The 11,481-nt window shown below is 46.2% G+C and overlaps 9 non-coding genes across 9 annotated transcripts; all 9 read left to right on the top strand.

The window, feature by feature from the left end:
* The first annotated feature begins 2,521 nt into the window (after positions 1-2,521).
* Positions 2,522-2,608, top strand: trnay-gua (transfer RNA tyrosine (anticodon GUA)). The gene is given in 2 exon segments: positions 2,522-2,558; positions 2,573-2,608. It is a non-coding gene; the product is annotated as a tRNA-Tyr (tRNA).
* A 787-nt stretch (positions 2,609-3,395) lies between these two features.
* On the top strand, positions 3,396-3,469 carry trnan-guu (transfer RNA asparagine (anticodon GUU)). The gene has a single exon. It is a non-coding gene; the product is annotated as a tRNA-Asn (tRNA).
* Positions 3,470-4,267: 798 nt separating this feature from the next.
* On the top strand, positions 4,268-4,338 carry trnag-gcc (transfer RNA glycine (anticodon GCC)). The gene has a single exon. It is a non-coding gene; the product is annotated as a tRNA-Gly (tRNA).
* Positions 4,339-5,692: 1,354 nt separating this feature from the next.
* trnay-gua (transfer RNA tyrosine (anticodon GUA)) lies at positions 5,693-5,779 on the top strand. The gene is given in 2 exon segments: positions 5,693-5,729; positions 5,744-5,779. It is a non-coding gene; the product is annotated as a tRNA-Tyr (tRNA).
* Positions 5,780-6,566: 787 nt separating this feature from the next.
* Positions 6,567-6,640, top strand: trnan-guu (transfer RNA asparagine (anticodon GUU)). Its single transcript has one exon. It is a non-coding gene; the product is annotated as a tRNA-Asn (tRNA).
* A 798-nt stretch (positions 6,641-7,438) lies between these two features.
* On the top strand, positions 7,439-7,509 carry trnag-gcc (transfer RNA glycine (anticodon GCC)). The gene has a single exon. It is a non-coding gene; the product is annotated as a tRNA-Gly (tRNA).
* A 1,354-nt stretch (positions 7,510-8,863) lies between these two features.
* trnay-gua (transfer RNA tyrosine (anticodon GUA)) lies at positions 8,864-8,950 on the top strand. Its single transcript is given in 2 exon segments — positions 8,864-8,900; positions 8,915-8,950. It is a non-coding gene; the product is annotated as a tRNA-Tyr (tRNA).
* Positions 8,951-9,737: 787 nt separating this feature from the next.
* On the top strand, positions 9,738-9,811 carry trnan-guu (transfer RNA asparagine (anticodon GUU)). The gene has a single exon. It is a non-coding gene; the product is annotated as a tRNA-Asn (tRNA).
* Positions 9,812-10,609: 798 nt separating this feature from the next.
* trnag-gcc (transfer RNA glycine (anticodon GCC)) lies at positions 10,610-10,680 on the top strand. Its single transcript has one exon. It is a non-coding gene; the product is annotated as a tRNA-Gly (tRNA).
* Positions 10,681-11,481: the final 801 nt, after the last annotated feature.

Below are 11,481 nucleotides of genomic sequence, written 5' to 3'. Positions count from 1 at the left end.
GGTGTTGCGTGAACCGGGTCTGTAGGTGATGGATAAGTTGAAACGTGTGAGAAACAGTGACCAGCGAGCTGTCGAGCATTGAGTCTCTGAGCAGTTCGGATGTAGGACAGGTTCTTATAGTCAGTGACGACCACGAAGGGAAGGGCCAATGCCGCCACTCCCGCAGCGCGAGAACGATGGCCAGCAGCTCCTTGTTGCCCACATCGTAATTTCTCTCTGCTTGCGTGAGGCGACGCGATAAGAAGGCGCAGGGGTGGAGTCTCTGGTCCACTGGAGACCGCTGGGACAGCACGGCTCCCACTCCCGTATCTGAGACATCGACCTCTACGAAAAATTGTAAGGCGGGATCAGGTGAATTAGTACAGGTGCAGATGTAAACAGAGATTTGAGTGTGTTAAAGTCTGCCTCCGCCTCTGGGATCCATACAAAAGGTATTTTAGGGGATGTAAGCCAGAGTCAGAGGTCCTGCTTTGCGACTGAAATTAAGAATGAATCGCCTGTAGAAATTGGCGAACCCCAGGAACCTCTGCAGATGCTTTCTTGATTTAGGAGTAGGCCACTCGACCACCGCTTGAACCTTGGCGGGGTCGACACGCAGTTGGCCCTTCTCCACAATGTACCCCAGAAACGGCACGGAGGTGATGTGGAAGTCACACTTCTCCGTCTTAACGTATAGTCTATTCTGTAGCAGCCACTGGAGGACTAGACGCACGTGACTGGTGTGATCTTGTACATTCCTGGAAAAGATGAGAATATCGTCAAGGTATACAAAGCAGAACTGGTTGATCATATCACTAAGTACATCGTTAATTAAATTCTGAAACACTGCCGGGCGTTAGTAAGGCCGAATGGCATGTCTAAATACTCTAAGTGCCCCAGCGGAGTATTGAACGCGGTCTTCCACTCGTCTCCATCCTTTATACGCACCATGTGGCAGGCATTACGGAGGTCAAGCTTGGAAAAAACATGCGCGGAGTGTAAGGCAGAAAAGGCTGAGTCCATGAGTGGGAGAGAGTAACTGTTTCGGACGTTTATACTGTTAAGGCCCCGATAGTCAATGCAGGGCCGTAGGGACTTATCTTTCTTGGCCACAAAGAAAAATCATGCCCCTAGTGGTGATGACGATGGCCGAATAAGTCCGGCGGCTAGAGAGGAGGAGGTGTAGTCCTTTAGTGCCTGTTGTTCGGGACCAGAAATGTTGTACAATTTAGCGCTGGTTAGTGTAGCGTCGGGAAGCAAATTACAAATTGGATTACATCCGAAACGTAGCAGCATTCACTACCTTAGACGTGAGTATCAGCAAAATTCTGTCAAAAGTGGGATTCTAACCCACACTTTGTTATATACAGCAACCTCAATGAGATCCCGTCAACCGTCCGGCCTCATTCGCCTGACTACTGGGTTTTAAATGGTATTGCTACACGCTGCTGTTTGTTTCCAGGTGAGTCCGCATGAATCATGATGTCCTTGTGTAAATGTCGGCGTCACAGTTGAAAGCATAGGCATGGCATTTGTAACAACACCAGACAAGAGTATAGATCAAGAAAGCAACCGATGCTGTGTTGTTGCTGCAACTGACCTGTGCTCCGAACGGTGAAATGTGTCAAATTGTCAAATTTAGGTCGTGCTTCCTCCTTGGAGTATGTTTTATCCTTCATTCTGCTCATCACTATTAGCCGTCCAGTTTTAGAATTCCCGCCTGCCACCCGGGAGACCAGGTCCGATTCCACACCCGTGCATCCAGTCTCTTTTAATACATTTCATCAGAACTCATGTTGAAAAGGACAAAAGACATTTTCATGAGAGAGGGGTCAACTTAGGTCACTGGTTCATATCCGTATCGAAGGACAAAACATTTGGTTATTAATTTATGTCTGTCAAAGAGTCACAACAGTGTCTTTTCCAAAGGGACGCCACTTCCGAGTCGATGGAGTTTGACTTGATTCCCTGTCACATCGTCTGAAATTGACAAAATCAAAGTTCACTGGACAACGTGCACCAGATTGTTTTTCTGGGTATGCGGTGTCCGCTCTTTGTGATGTACCAACCTTTGTCGCAAAGTGTTTGAAGTGTACGGCTATGTCGTGTTGGTTAAAAATCCATCTGAGTTTCTCAGATAAACCTGAGACGTACAAGATGACAATGTTAGTGCGTCTGCTACTCTTTTCTTCGTCATCGTCAAAGTTTTACAAATGACAAGCTGAGGTAAGCACAGGTTTTGAGGGGATCTGTCAGATGCTTATGCTCTTTCTCTTTGGCATGTGGGCTGGTGGGAAGATTATCAGCTCACATTGGGTTATTATGTTTTGTCTGTCCATAAAGAATCACAGCAGTGTCTTGCTGGAATCAGTTTTGACCCATGACAATGTCACCTATGAATTAACTTGCAATATCTAAACTGAAAATGATACTGTAGGTTAAAATGTGTCGTACTCTGCCACAAGGTACTCGATAAGCAACAGTCACGCGGTGGACATTTGTGCTTGTTCCTGTCTTTTTTGCCAGAGGCACAGCAGCAAGACCTTCGATAGCTCAGTTGGAAGAGCGGAGGACTGTAGTGGCGCAGGCTGGCATCCTTAGGCCGCCGGTTCAAGTCCGGCTTGAAGGACGAACCGTTTGCTTATGTTATGTCTGTCAGGAAAGAATAGCGGCAGTGTCATGTCCCAAAGAACTCCACTTACCAGTCGATGGAGTTTGACTTGATTCCGTGTCACGCATTCTGAAATAGGCAGCCTCAAAACTTCTGAGTGCAGGAGACTGGTGAAAGTGTGTCACGTCATAAAGTTCTTCTCATCATGCATAGGTAAGAATACTACAGACTGTACAAGACAATCTGACAAAAGAGCCCAAGTTGCCACGCACACGTCAAGATACTGCCCCTTGGTGGTCTCGAACCAACAACCTCTCGGTTAACAGATGAGCGTTGACGGGCCGACCAAAACAAGAGCAGAGATCAAGAAAGGAACCAGTGCTGCGTTGCTGCTGCAATTCACCCGTGCTTGTATGGTGTATATTCATCGAATTGTCCAAAGTTTCGTTTCACTTGCTCTTTGCACTTTTATCCTTCAGTCTGTTCATTGTGGGCATTAGTGGTTCACTTTTACAATTCTTGCCTGGGTCCAATTGCAGACCAATGCACTCTGTCTCTTTTAATAAATTTAATCAGAACTCATGTTGAAGAAGGACAAAGCCATTTTCGTGAGAAGCGCAAGACCCCTGATTCGTACCCAGAAAGTACTTTGCGCTCATCAAAACTAAAGCTGTTGTCGTGGACTGCAGTGTCTCGACTGTTATGCCAGAAAGCACAAGTCTCATCCAAAGTGGAGGGAATGCTGGTGGCGTGGCATGCGTTCGTATGACTTCGATTGAACAGAAGTAAACAGGACGTGCTGTGAGTCTCTGTGGCGCAATCGGTCAGCGCGCTCGGCTGTTAACCGGGAGGCTGGTGGTTCGAGACCACCCAGGGACGCTATCTTGCACTTTGTGTCTTGTACAGCACTTGTGTTCTTCCCAATTGGCAAACTGTTTGTCGAGGACAACTTGCGCCACGCTTGCAGAATTTCCGTCATCCCTTTTTGGCCTGACGCAAAGTACTCCTAACAAATGCTGTTGGCGCCACTTTGCCAAGTGAACAGGAAAAGGCAAGATGTTCAAGCTCCACTGCTTGAGATGGTCAAAGTGCCTGTCTTGCAAACAGGAGCTGCTGGGTTGAAATCCCAGCAGTCCCGTGCTGTTCTTTCTATGACTCTTTCACAGGTAGTTTTCGAACCACATATCTGCGAATCCGAAATGTTGCGTTGCAGAAAACCCTAATATTACACAGAATTGGATTGCCTGCAAAGGACATGCCGTTTTCAATTTGGACACGACACTACCGGGATTCAGGAAACAGACCATTTCAAATGGGGTCCAAACACTTTCACAGCCAGTTGTCAAAAGCACACTGCAGCTTGCCTTGTTTTATGCATTCGATCAGAACTCATGTTGATCAAGTCACAGACTGCTGTTTGTTTGCTCGCAAGTCCGTGGAAATGATTACAGACTTGGGAAACACGGAAAGTGCGGTTGAAAGCATAAGCATTTACAACAGCACCAGCCAGGATTATAAGCACGAGACCATGCAATGCTTCTTTGTTGCTGCAATTCACCTATGGTTCTGGGAGTGAAATCTATGCGTATAATTATCATTATTGTTATATAAAGAACCCACAGTGTAGAGGCCCTTTCACTTTGCCGTGTCGGTAGGCCCTGTGGGTGTTTTTGACAGGCATTGGTGGTTCAATGGTAGAATTCTCGTCTGCCACGCGGGAGATCAGGGTCCGATTCCCGGCCAATGCAACAGCGCGGCTTTTACACCTTTGATCCAGAGGTCATGTTGGAAAAAGTACAAAGACCGTTGTTGTGACAAAGGCAGGACCTCTGGATTACATCCGAAACGTAGCAGCCTTGACTACCTTAGACGTGAGTATCAGCAAAATTCTGTCAAAAGTGGGATTCTAACCCACACTTTGTTATATACAGCAACCTCAATGAGATCCCGTCAACCGTCCGGCCTCATTCGCCTGACTACTGGGTTTTAAATGGTATTGCTACACGCTGCTGTTTGTTTCCAGGTGAGTCCGCATGAATCATGATGTCCTTGTGTAATGTCGGCGTCACAGTTGAAAGCATAGGCATGGCATTTGTAACAACACCAGACAAGAGTATAGATCAAGAAAGCAACCGATGCTGTGTTGTTGCTGCAACTGACCTGTGCTCCGAACGGTGAAATGTGTCAAATTGTCAAATTTAGGTCGTGCTTCCTCCTTGGAGTATGTTTTATCCTTCATTCTGCTCATCACTATTAGCCGTCCAGTTTTAGAATTCCCGCCTGCCACCCGGGAGACCAGGTCCGATTCCACACCCGTGCATCCAGTCTCTTTTAATACATTTCATCAGAACTCATGTTGAAAAGGACAAAAGACATTTTCATGAAAGAGGGGTCAACTTAGGTCACTGGTTCATATCCGTATCGAAGGACAAAACATTTGGTTATTAATTTATGTCTGTCAAAGAGTCACAACAGTGTCTTTTCCGAAGGGACGCCACTTCCGAGTCGATGGCGTTTGACTTGATTCCCTGTCACATCGTCTGAAATTGACAAAATCAAAGTTCACTGGACAACGTGCACCAGATTGTTTTTCTGGGTATGCGGTGTCCGCTCTTTGTGATGTACCAACCTTTGTCGCAAAGTGTTTGAAGTGTACGGCTATGTCGTGTTGGTTAAAAATCCATCTGAGTTTCTCAGATAAACCTGAGACGTACAAGATGACAATGTTAGTGCGTCTGCTACTCTTTTCTTCGTCATCGTCAAAGTTTTACAAATGACAAGCTGAGGTAAGCACAGGTTTTGAGGGGATCTGTCAGATGCTTATGCTCTTTCTCTTTGGCATGTGGGCTGGTGGGAAGATTATCAGCTCACATTGGGTTATTATGTTATGTCTGTCCATAAAGAATCACAGCAGTGTCTTGCTGGAATCAGTTTTGACCCATGACAATGTCACCTATGAATTAACTTGCAATATCTAAACTGAACATGATACTGTAGGTTAAAATGTGTCGTACTCTGCCACAAGGTACTCGATAAGCAACAGTCACGCGGTGGACATTTGTGCTTGTTCCTGTCTTTTTTGCCAGAGGCACAGCAGCAAGACCTTCGATAGCTCAGTTGGAAGAGCGGAGGACTGTAGTGGCGCAGGCTGGCATCCTTAGGTCGCCGGTGCAAGTCCGGCTCGAAGGACGAACCGTTTGCTTATGTTATGTCTGTCAGGAAAGAATAGCGGCAGTGTCATGTCCCAAAGAACTCCACTTACCAGTCGATGGAGTTTGACTTGATTCCGTGTCACGCATTCTGAAATAGGCAGCCTCAAAACTTCTGAGTGCAGGAGACTGGTGAAAGTGTGTCACGTCATAAAGTTCTTCTCATCATGCATAGGTAAGAATACTACAGACTGTACAAGACAATCTGACAAAAGAGCCCAAGTTGCCACGCACACGTCAAGATACTGCCCCTTGGTGGTCTCGAACCAACAACCTCTCGGTTAACAGATGAGCGTTGACGGGCCGACCAAAACAAGAGCAGAGATCAAGAAAGGAACCAGTGCTGCGTTGCTGCTGCAATTCACCCGTGCTTGTATGGTGTATATTCATCGAATTGTCCAAAGTTTCGTTTCACTTGCTCTTTGCACTTTTATCCTTCAGTCTGTTCATTGTGGGCATTAGTGGTTCACTTTTACAATTCTTGCCTGGGTCCAATTGCAGACCAATGCACTCTGTCTCTTTTAATAAATTTAATCAGAACTCATGTTGAAGAAGGACAAAGCCATTTTCGTGAGAAGCGCAAGACCCCTGATTCGTACCCAGAAAGTACTTTGCGCTCATCAAAACTAAAGCTGTTGTCGTGGACTGCAGTGTCTCGACTGTTATGCCAGAAAGCACAAGTCTCATCCAAAGTGGAGGGAATGCTGGTGGCGTGGCATGCGTTCGTATGACTTCGATTGAACAGAAGTAAACAGGACGTGCTGTGAGTCTCTGTGGCGCAATCGGTCAGCGCGCTCGGCTGTTAACCGGGAGGCTGGTGGTTCGAGACCACCCAGGGACGCTATCTTGCACTTTGTGTCTTGTACAGCACTTGTGTTCTTCCCAATTGGCAAACTGTTTGTCGAGGACAACTTGCGCCACGCTTGCAGAATTTCCGTCATCCCTTTTTGGCCTGACGCAAAGTACTCCTAACAAATGCTGTTGGCGCCACTTTGCCAAGTGAACAGGAAAAGGCAAGATGTTCAAGCTCCACTGCTTGAGATGGTCAAAGTGCCTGTCTTGCAAACAGGAGCTGCTGGGTTGAAATCCCAGCAGTCCCGTGCTGTTCTTTCTATGACTCTTTCACAGCTAGTTTTCGAACCACATATCTGCGAATCCGAAATGTTGCGTTGCAGAAAACCCTAATATTACACAGAATTGGATTGCCTGCAAAGGAAATGCCGTTTTCAATTTGGACACGACACTACCGGGATTCAGGAAACAGACCATTTCAAATGGGGTCCAAACACTTTCACAGCCAGTTGTCAAAAGCACACTGCAGCTTGCCTTGTTTTATGCATTCGATCAGAACTCATGTTGATCAAGTCACAGACTGCTGTTTGTTTGCTCGCAAGTCCGTGGAAATGATTACAGACTTGGGAAACACGGAAAGTGCGGTTGAAAGCATAAGCATTTACAACAGCACCAGCCAGGATTATAAGCACGAGACCATGCAATGCTTCTTTGTTGCTGCAATTCACCTATGGCTCTGGGAGTGAAATCTATGCGTATAATTATCATTATTGTTATATAAAGAACCCACAGTGTAGAGGCCCTTTCACTTTGCCGTGTCGGTAGGCCCTGTGGGTGTTTTTGACAGGCATTGGTGGTTCAATGGTAGAATTCTCGTCTGCCACGCGGGAGATCAGGGTCCGATTCCCGGCCAATGCAACAGCGCGGCTTTTACACCTTTGATCCAGAGGTCATGTTGGAAAAAGTACAAAGACCGTTGTTGTGACAAAGGCAGGACCTCTGGATTACATCCGAAACGTAGCAGCCTTGACTACCTTAGACGTGAGTATCAGCAAAATTCTGTCAAAAGTGGGATTCTAACCCACACTTTGTTATATACAGCAACCTCAATGAGATCCCGTCAACCGTCCGGCCTCATTCGCCTGACTACTGGGTTTTAAATGGTATTGCTACACGCTGCTGTTTGTTTCCAGGTGAGTCCGCATGAATCATGATGTCCTTGTGTAATGTCGGCGTCACAGTTGAAAGCATAGGCATGGCATTTGTAACAACACCAGACAAGAGTATAGATCAAGAAAGCAACCGATGCTGTGTTGTTGCTGCAACTGACCTGTGCTCCGAACGGTGAAATGTGTCAAATTGTCAAATTTAGGTCGTGCTTCCTCCTTGGAGTATGTTTTATCCTTCATTCTGCTCATCACTATTAGCCGTCCAGTTTTAGAATTCCCGCCTGCCACCCGGGAGACCAGGTCCGATTCCACACCCGTGCATCCAGTCTCTTTTAATACATTTCATCAGAACTCATGTTGAAAAGGACAAAAGACATTTTCATGAAAGAGGGGTCAACTTAGGTCACTGGTTCATATCCGTATCGAAGGACAAAACATTTGGTTATTAATTTATGTCTGTCAAAGAGTCACAACAGTGTCTTTTCCGAAGGGACGCCACTTCCGAGTCGATGGCGTTTGACTTGATTCCCTGTCACATCGTCTGAAATTGACAAAATCAAAGTTCACTGGACAACGTGCACCAGATTGTTTTTCTGGGTATGCGGTGTCCGCTCTTTGTGATGTACCAACCTTTGTCGCAAAGTGTTTGAAGTGTACGGCTATGTCGTGTTGGTTAAAAATCCATCTGAGTTTCTCAGATAAACCTGAGACGTACAAGATGACAATGTTAGTGCGTCTGCTACTCTTTTCTTCGTCATCGTCAAAGTTTTACAAATGACAAGCTGAGGTAAGCACAGGTTTTGAGGGGATCTGTCAGATGCTTATGCTCTTTCTCTTTGGCATGTGGGCTGGTGGGAAGATTATCAGCTCACATTGGGTTATTATGTTATGTCTGTCCATAAAGAATCACAGCAGTGTCTTGCTGGAATCAGTTTTGACCCATGACAATGTCACCTATGAATTAACTTGCAATATCTAAACTGAACATGATACTGTAGGTTAAAATGTGTCGTACTCTGCCACAAGGTACTCGATAAGCAACAGTCACGCGGTGGACATTTGTGCTTGTTCCTGTCTTTTTTGCCAGAGGCACAGCAGCAAGACCTTCGATAGCTCAGTTGGAAGAGCGGAGGACTGTAGTGGCGCAGGCTGGCATCCTTAGGTCGCCGGTTCAAGTCCGGCTCGAAGGACGAACCGTTTGCTTATGTTATGTCTGTCAGGAAAGAATAGCGGCAGTGTCATGTCCCAAAGAACTCCACTTACCAGTCGATGGAGTTTGACTTGATTCCGTGTCACGCATTCTGAAATAGGCAGCCTCAAAACTTCTGAGTGCAGGAGACTGGTGAAAGTGTGTCACGTCATAAAGTTCTTCTCATCATGCATAGGTAAGAATACTACAGACTGTACAAGACAATCTGACAAAAGAGCCCAAGTTGCCACGCACACGTCAAGATACTGCCCCTTGGTGGTCTCGAACCAACAACCTCTCGGTTAACAGATGAGCGTTGACGGGCCGACCAAAACAAGAGCAGAGATCAAGAAAGGAACCAGTGCTGCGTTGCTGCTGCAATTCACCCGTGCTTGTATGGTGTATATTCATCGAATTGTCCAAAGTTTCGTTTCACTTGCTCTTTGCACTTTTATCCTTCAGTCTGTTCATTGTGGGCATTAGTGGTTCACTTTTACAATTCTTGCCTGGGTCCAATTGCAGACCAATGCACTCTGTCTCTTTTAATAAATTTAATCAGAACTCATGTTGAAGAAGGACAAAGCCATTTTCGTGAGAAGCGCAAGACCCCTGATTCGTACCCAGAAAGTACTTTGCGCTCATCAAAACTAAAGCTGTTGTCGTGGACTGCAGTGTCTCGACTGTTATGCCAGAAAGCACAAGTCTCATCCAAAGTGGAGGGAATGCTGGTGGCGTGGCATGCGTTCGTATGACTTCGATTGAACAGAAGTAAACAGGACGTGCTGTGAGTCTCTGTGGCGCAATCGGTCAGCGCGCTCGGCTGTTAACCGGGAGGCTGGTGGTTCGAGACCACCCAGGGACGCTATCTTGCACTTTGTGTCTTGTACAGCACTTGTGTTCTTCCCAATTGGCAAACTGTTTGTCGAGGACAACTTGCGCCACGCTTGCAGAATTTCCGTCATCCCTTTTTGGCCTGACGCAAAGTACTCCTAACAAATGCTGTTGGCGCCACTTTGCCAAGTGAACAGGAAAAGGCAAGATGTTCAAGCTCCACTGCTTGAGATGGTCAAAGTGCCTGTCTTGCAAACAGGAGCTGCTGGGTTGAAATCCCAGCAGTCCCGTGCTGTTCTTTCTATGACTCTTTCACAGCTAGTTTTCGAACCACATATCTGCGAATCCGAAATGTTGCGTTGCAGAAAACCCTAATATTACACAGAATTGGATTGCCTGCAAAGGAAATGCCGTTTTCAATTTGGACACGACACTACCGGGATTCAGGAAACAGACCATTTCAAATGGGGTCCAAACACTTTCACAGCCAGTTGTCAAAAGCACACTGCAGCTTGCCTTGTTTTATGCATTCGATCAGAACTCATGTTGATCAAGTCACAGACTGCTGTTTGTTTGCTCGCAAGTCCGTGGAAATGATTACAGACTTGGGAAACACGGAAAGTGCGGTTGAAAGCATAAGCATTTACAACAGCACCAGCCAGGATTATAAGCACGAGACCATGCAATGCTTCTTTGTTGCTGCAATTCACCTATGGCTCTGGGAGTGAAATCTATGCGTATAATTATCATTATTGTTATATAAAGAACCCACAGTGTAGAGGCCCTTTCACTTTGCCGTGTCGGTAGGCCCTGTGGGTGTTTTTGACAGGCATTGGTGGTTCAATGGTAGAATTCTCGTCTGCCACGCGGGAGATCAGGGTCCGATTCCCGGCCAATGCAACAGCGCGGCTTTTACACCTTTGATCCAGAGGTCATGTTGGAAAAAGTACAAAGACCGTTGTTGTGACAAAGGCAGGACCTCTGGATTACATCCGAAACGTAGCAGCCTTGACTACCTTAGACGTGAGTATCAGCAAAATTCTGTCAAAAGTGGGATTCTAACCCACACTTTGTTATATACAGCAACCTCAATGAGATCCCGTCAACCGTCCGGCCTCATTCGCCTGACTACTGGGTTTTAAATGGTATTGCTACACGCTGCTGTTTGTTTCCAGGTGAGTCCGCATGAATCATGATGTCCTTGTGTAATGTCGGCGTCACAGTTGAAAGCATAGGCATGGCATTTGTAACAACACCAGACAAGAGTATAGATCAAGAAAGCAACCGATGCTGTGTTGTTGCTGCAACTGACCTGTGCTCCGAACGGTGAAATGTGTCAAATTGTCAAATTTAGGTCGTGCTTCCTCCTTGGAGTATGTTTTATCCTTCATTCTGCTCATCACTATTAGCCGTCCAGTTTTAGAATTCCCGCCTGCCACCCGGGAGACCAGGTCCGATTCCACACCCGTGCATCCAGTCTCTTTTAATACATTTCATCAGAACTCATGTTGAAAAGGACAAAAGACATTTTCATGAAAGAGGGGTCAACTTAGGTCACTGGTTCATATTCGTATCGAAGGACAAAACATTTGGTTATTAATTTATGTCTGTCAAAGAGTCACAACAGTGTCTTTTCCGAAGGGACGCCACTTCCGAGTCGATGGCGTTTGACTTGATTCCCTGTCACATCGTCTGAAATTG

The sequence above is a fragment of the Dunckerocampus dactyliophorus genome, chromosome 11 (assembly GCF_027744805.1).
Source record: "Dunckerocampus dactyliophorus isolate RoL2022-P2 chromosome 11, RoL_Ddac_1.1, whole genome shotgun sequence".
Taxonomy (NCBI): domain Eukaryota; kingdom Metazoa; phylum Chordata; class Actinopteri; order Syngnathiformes; family Syngnathidae; genus Dunckerocampus; species Dunckerocampus dactyliophorus.
This window is presented reverse-complemented; position numbering and strand designations above follow the sequence as displayed.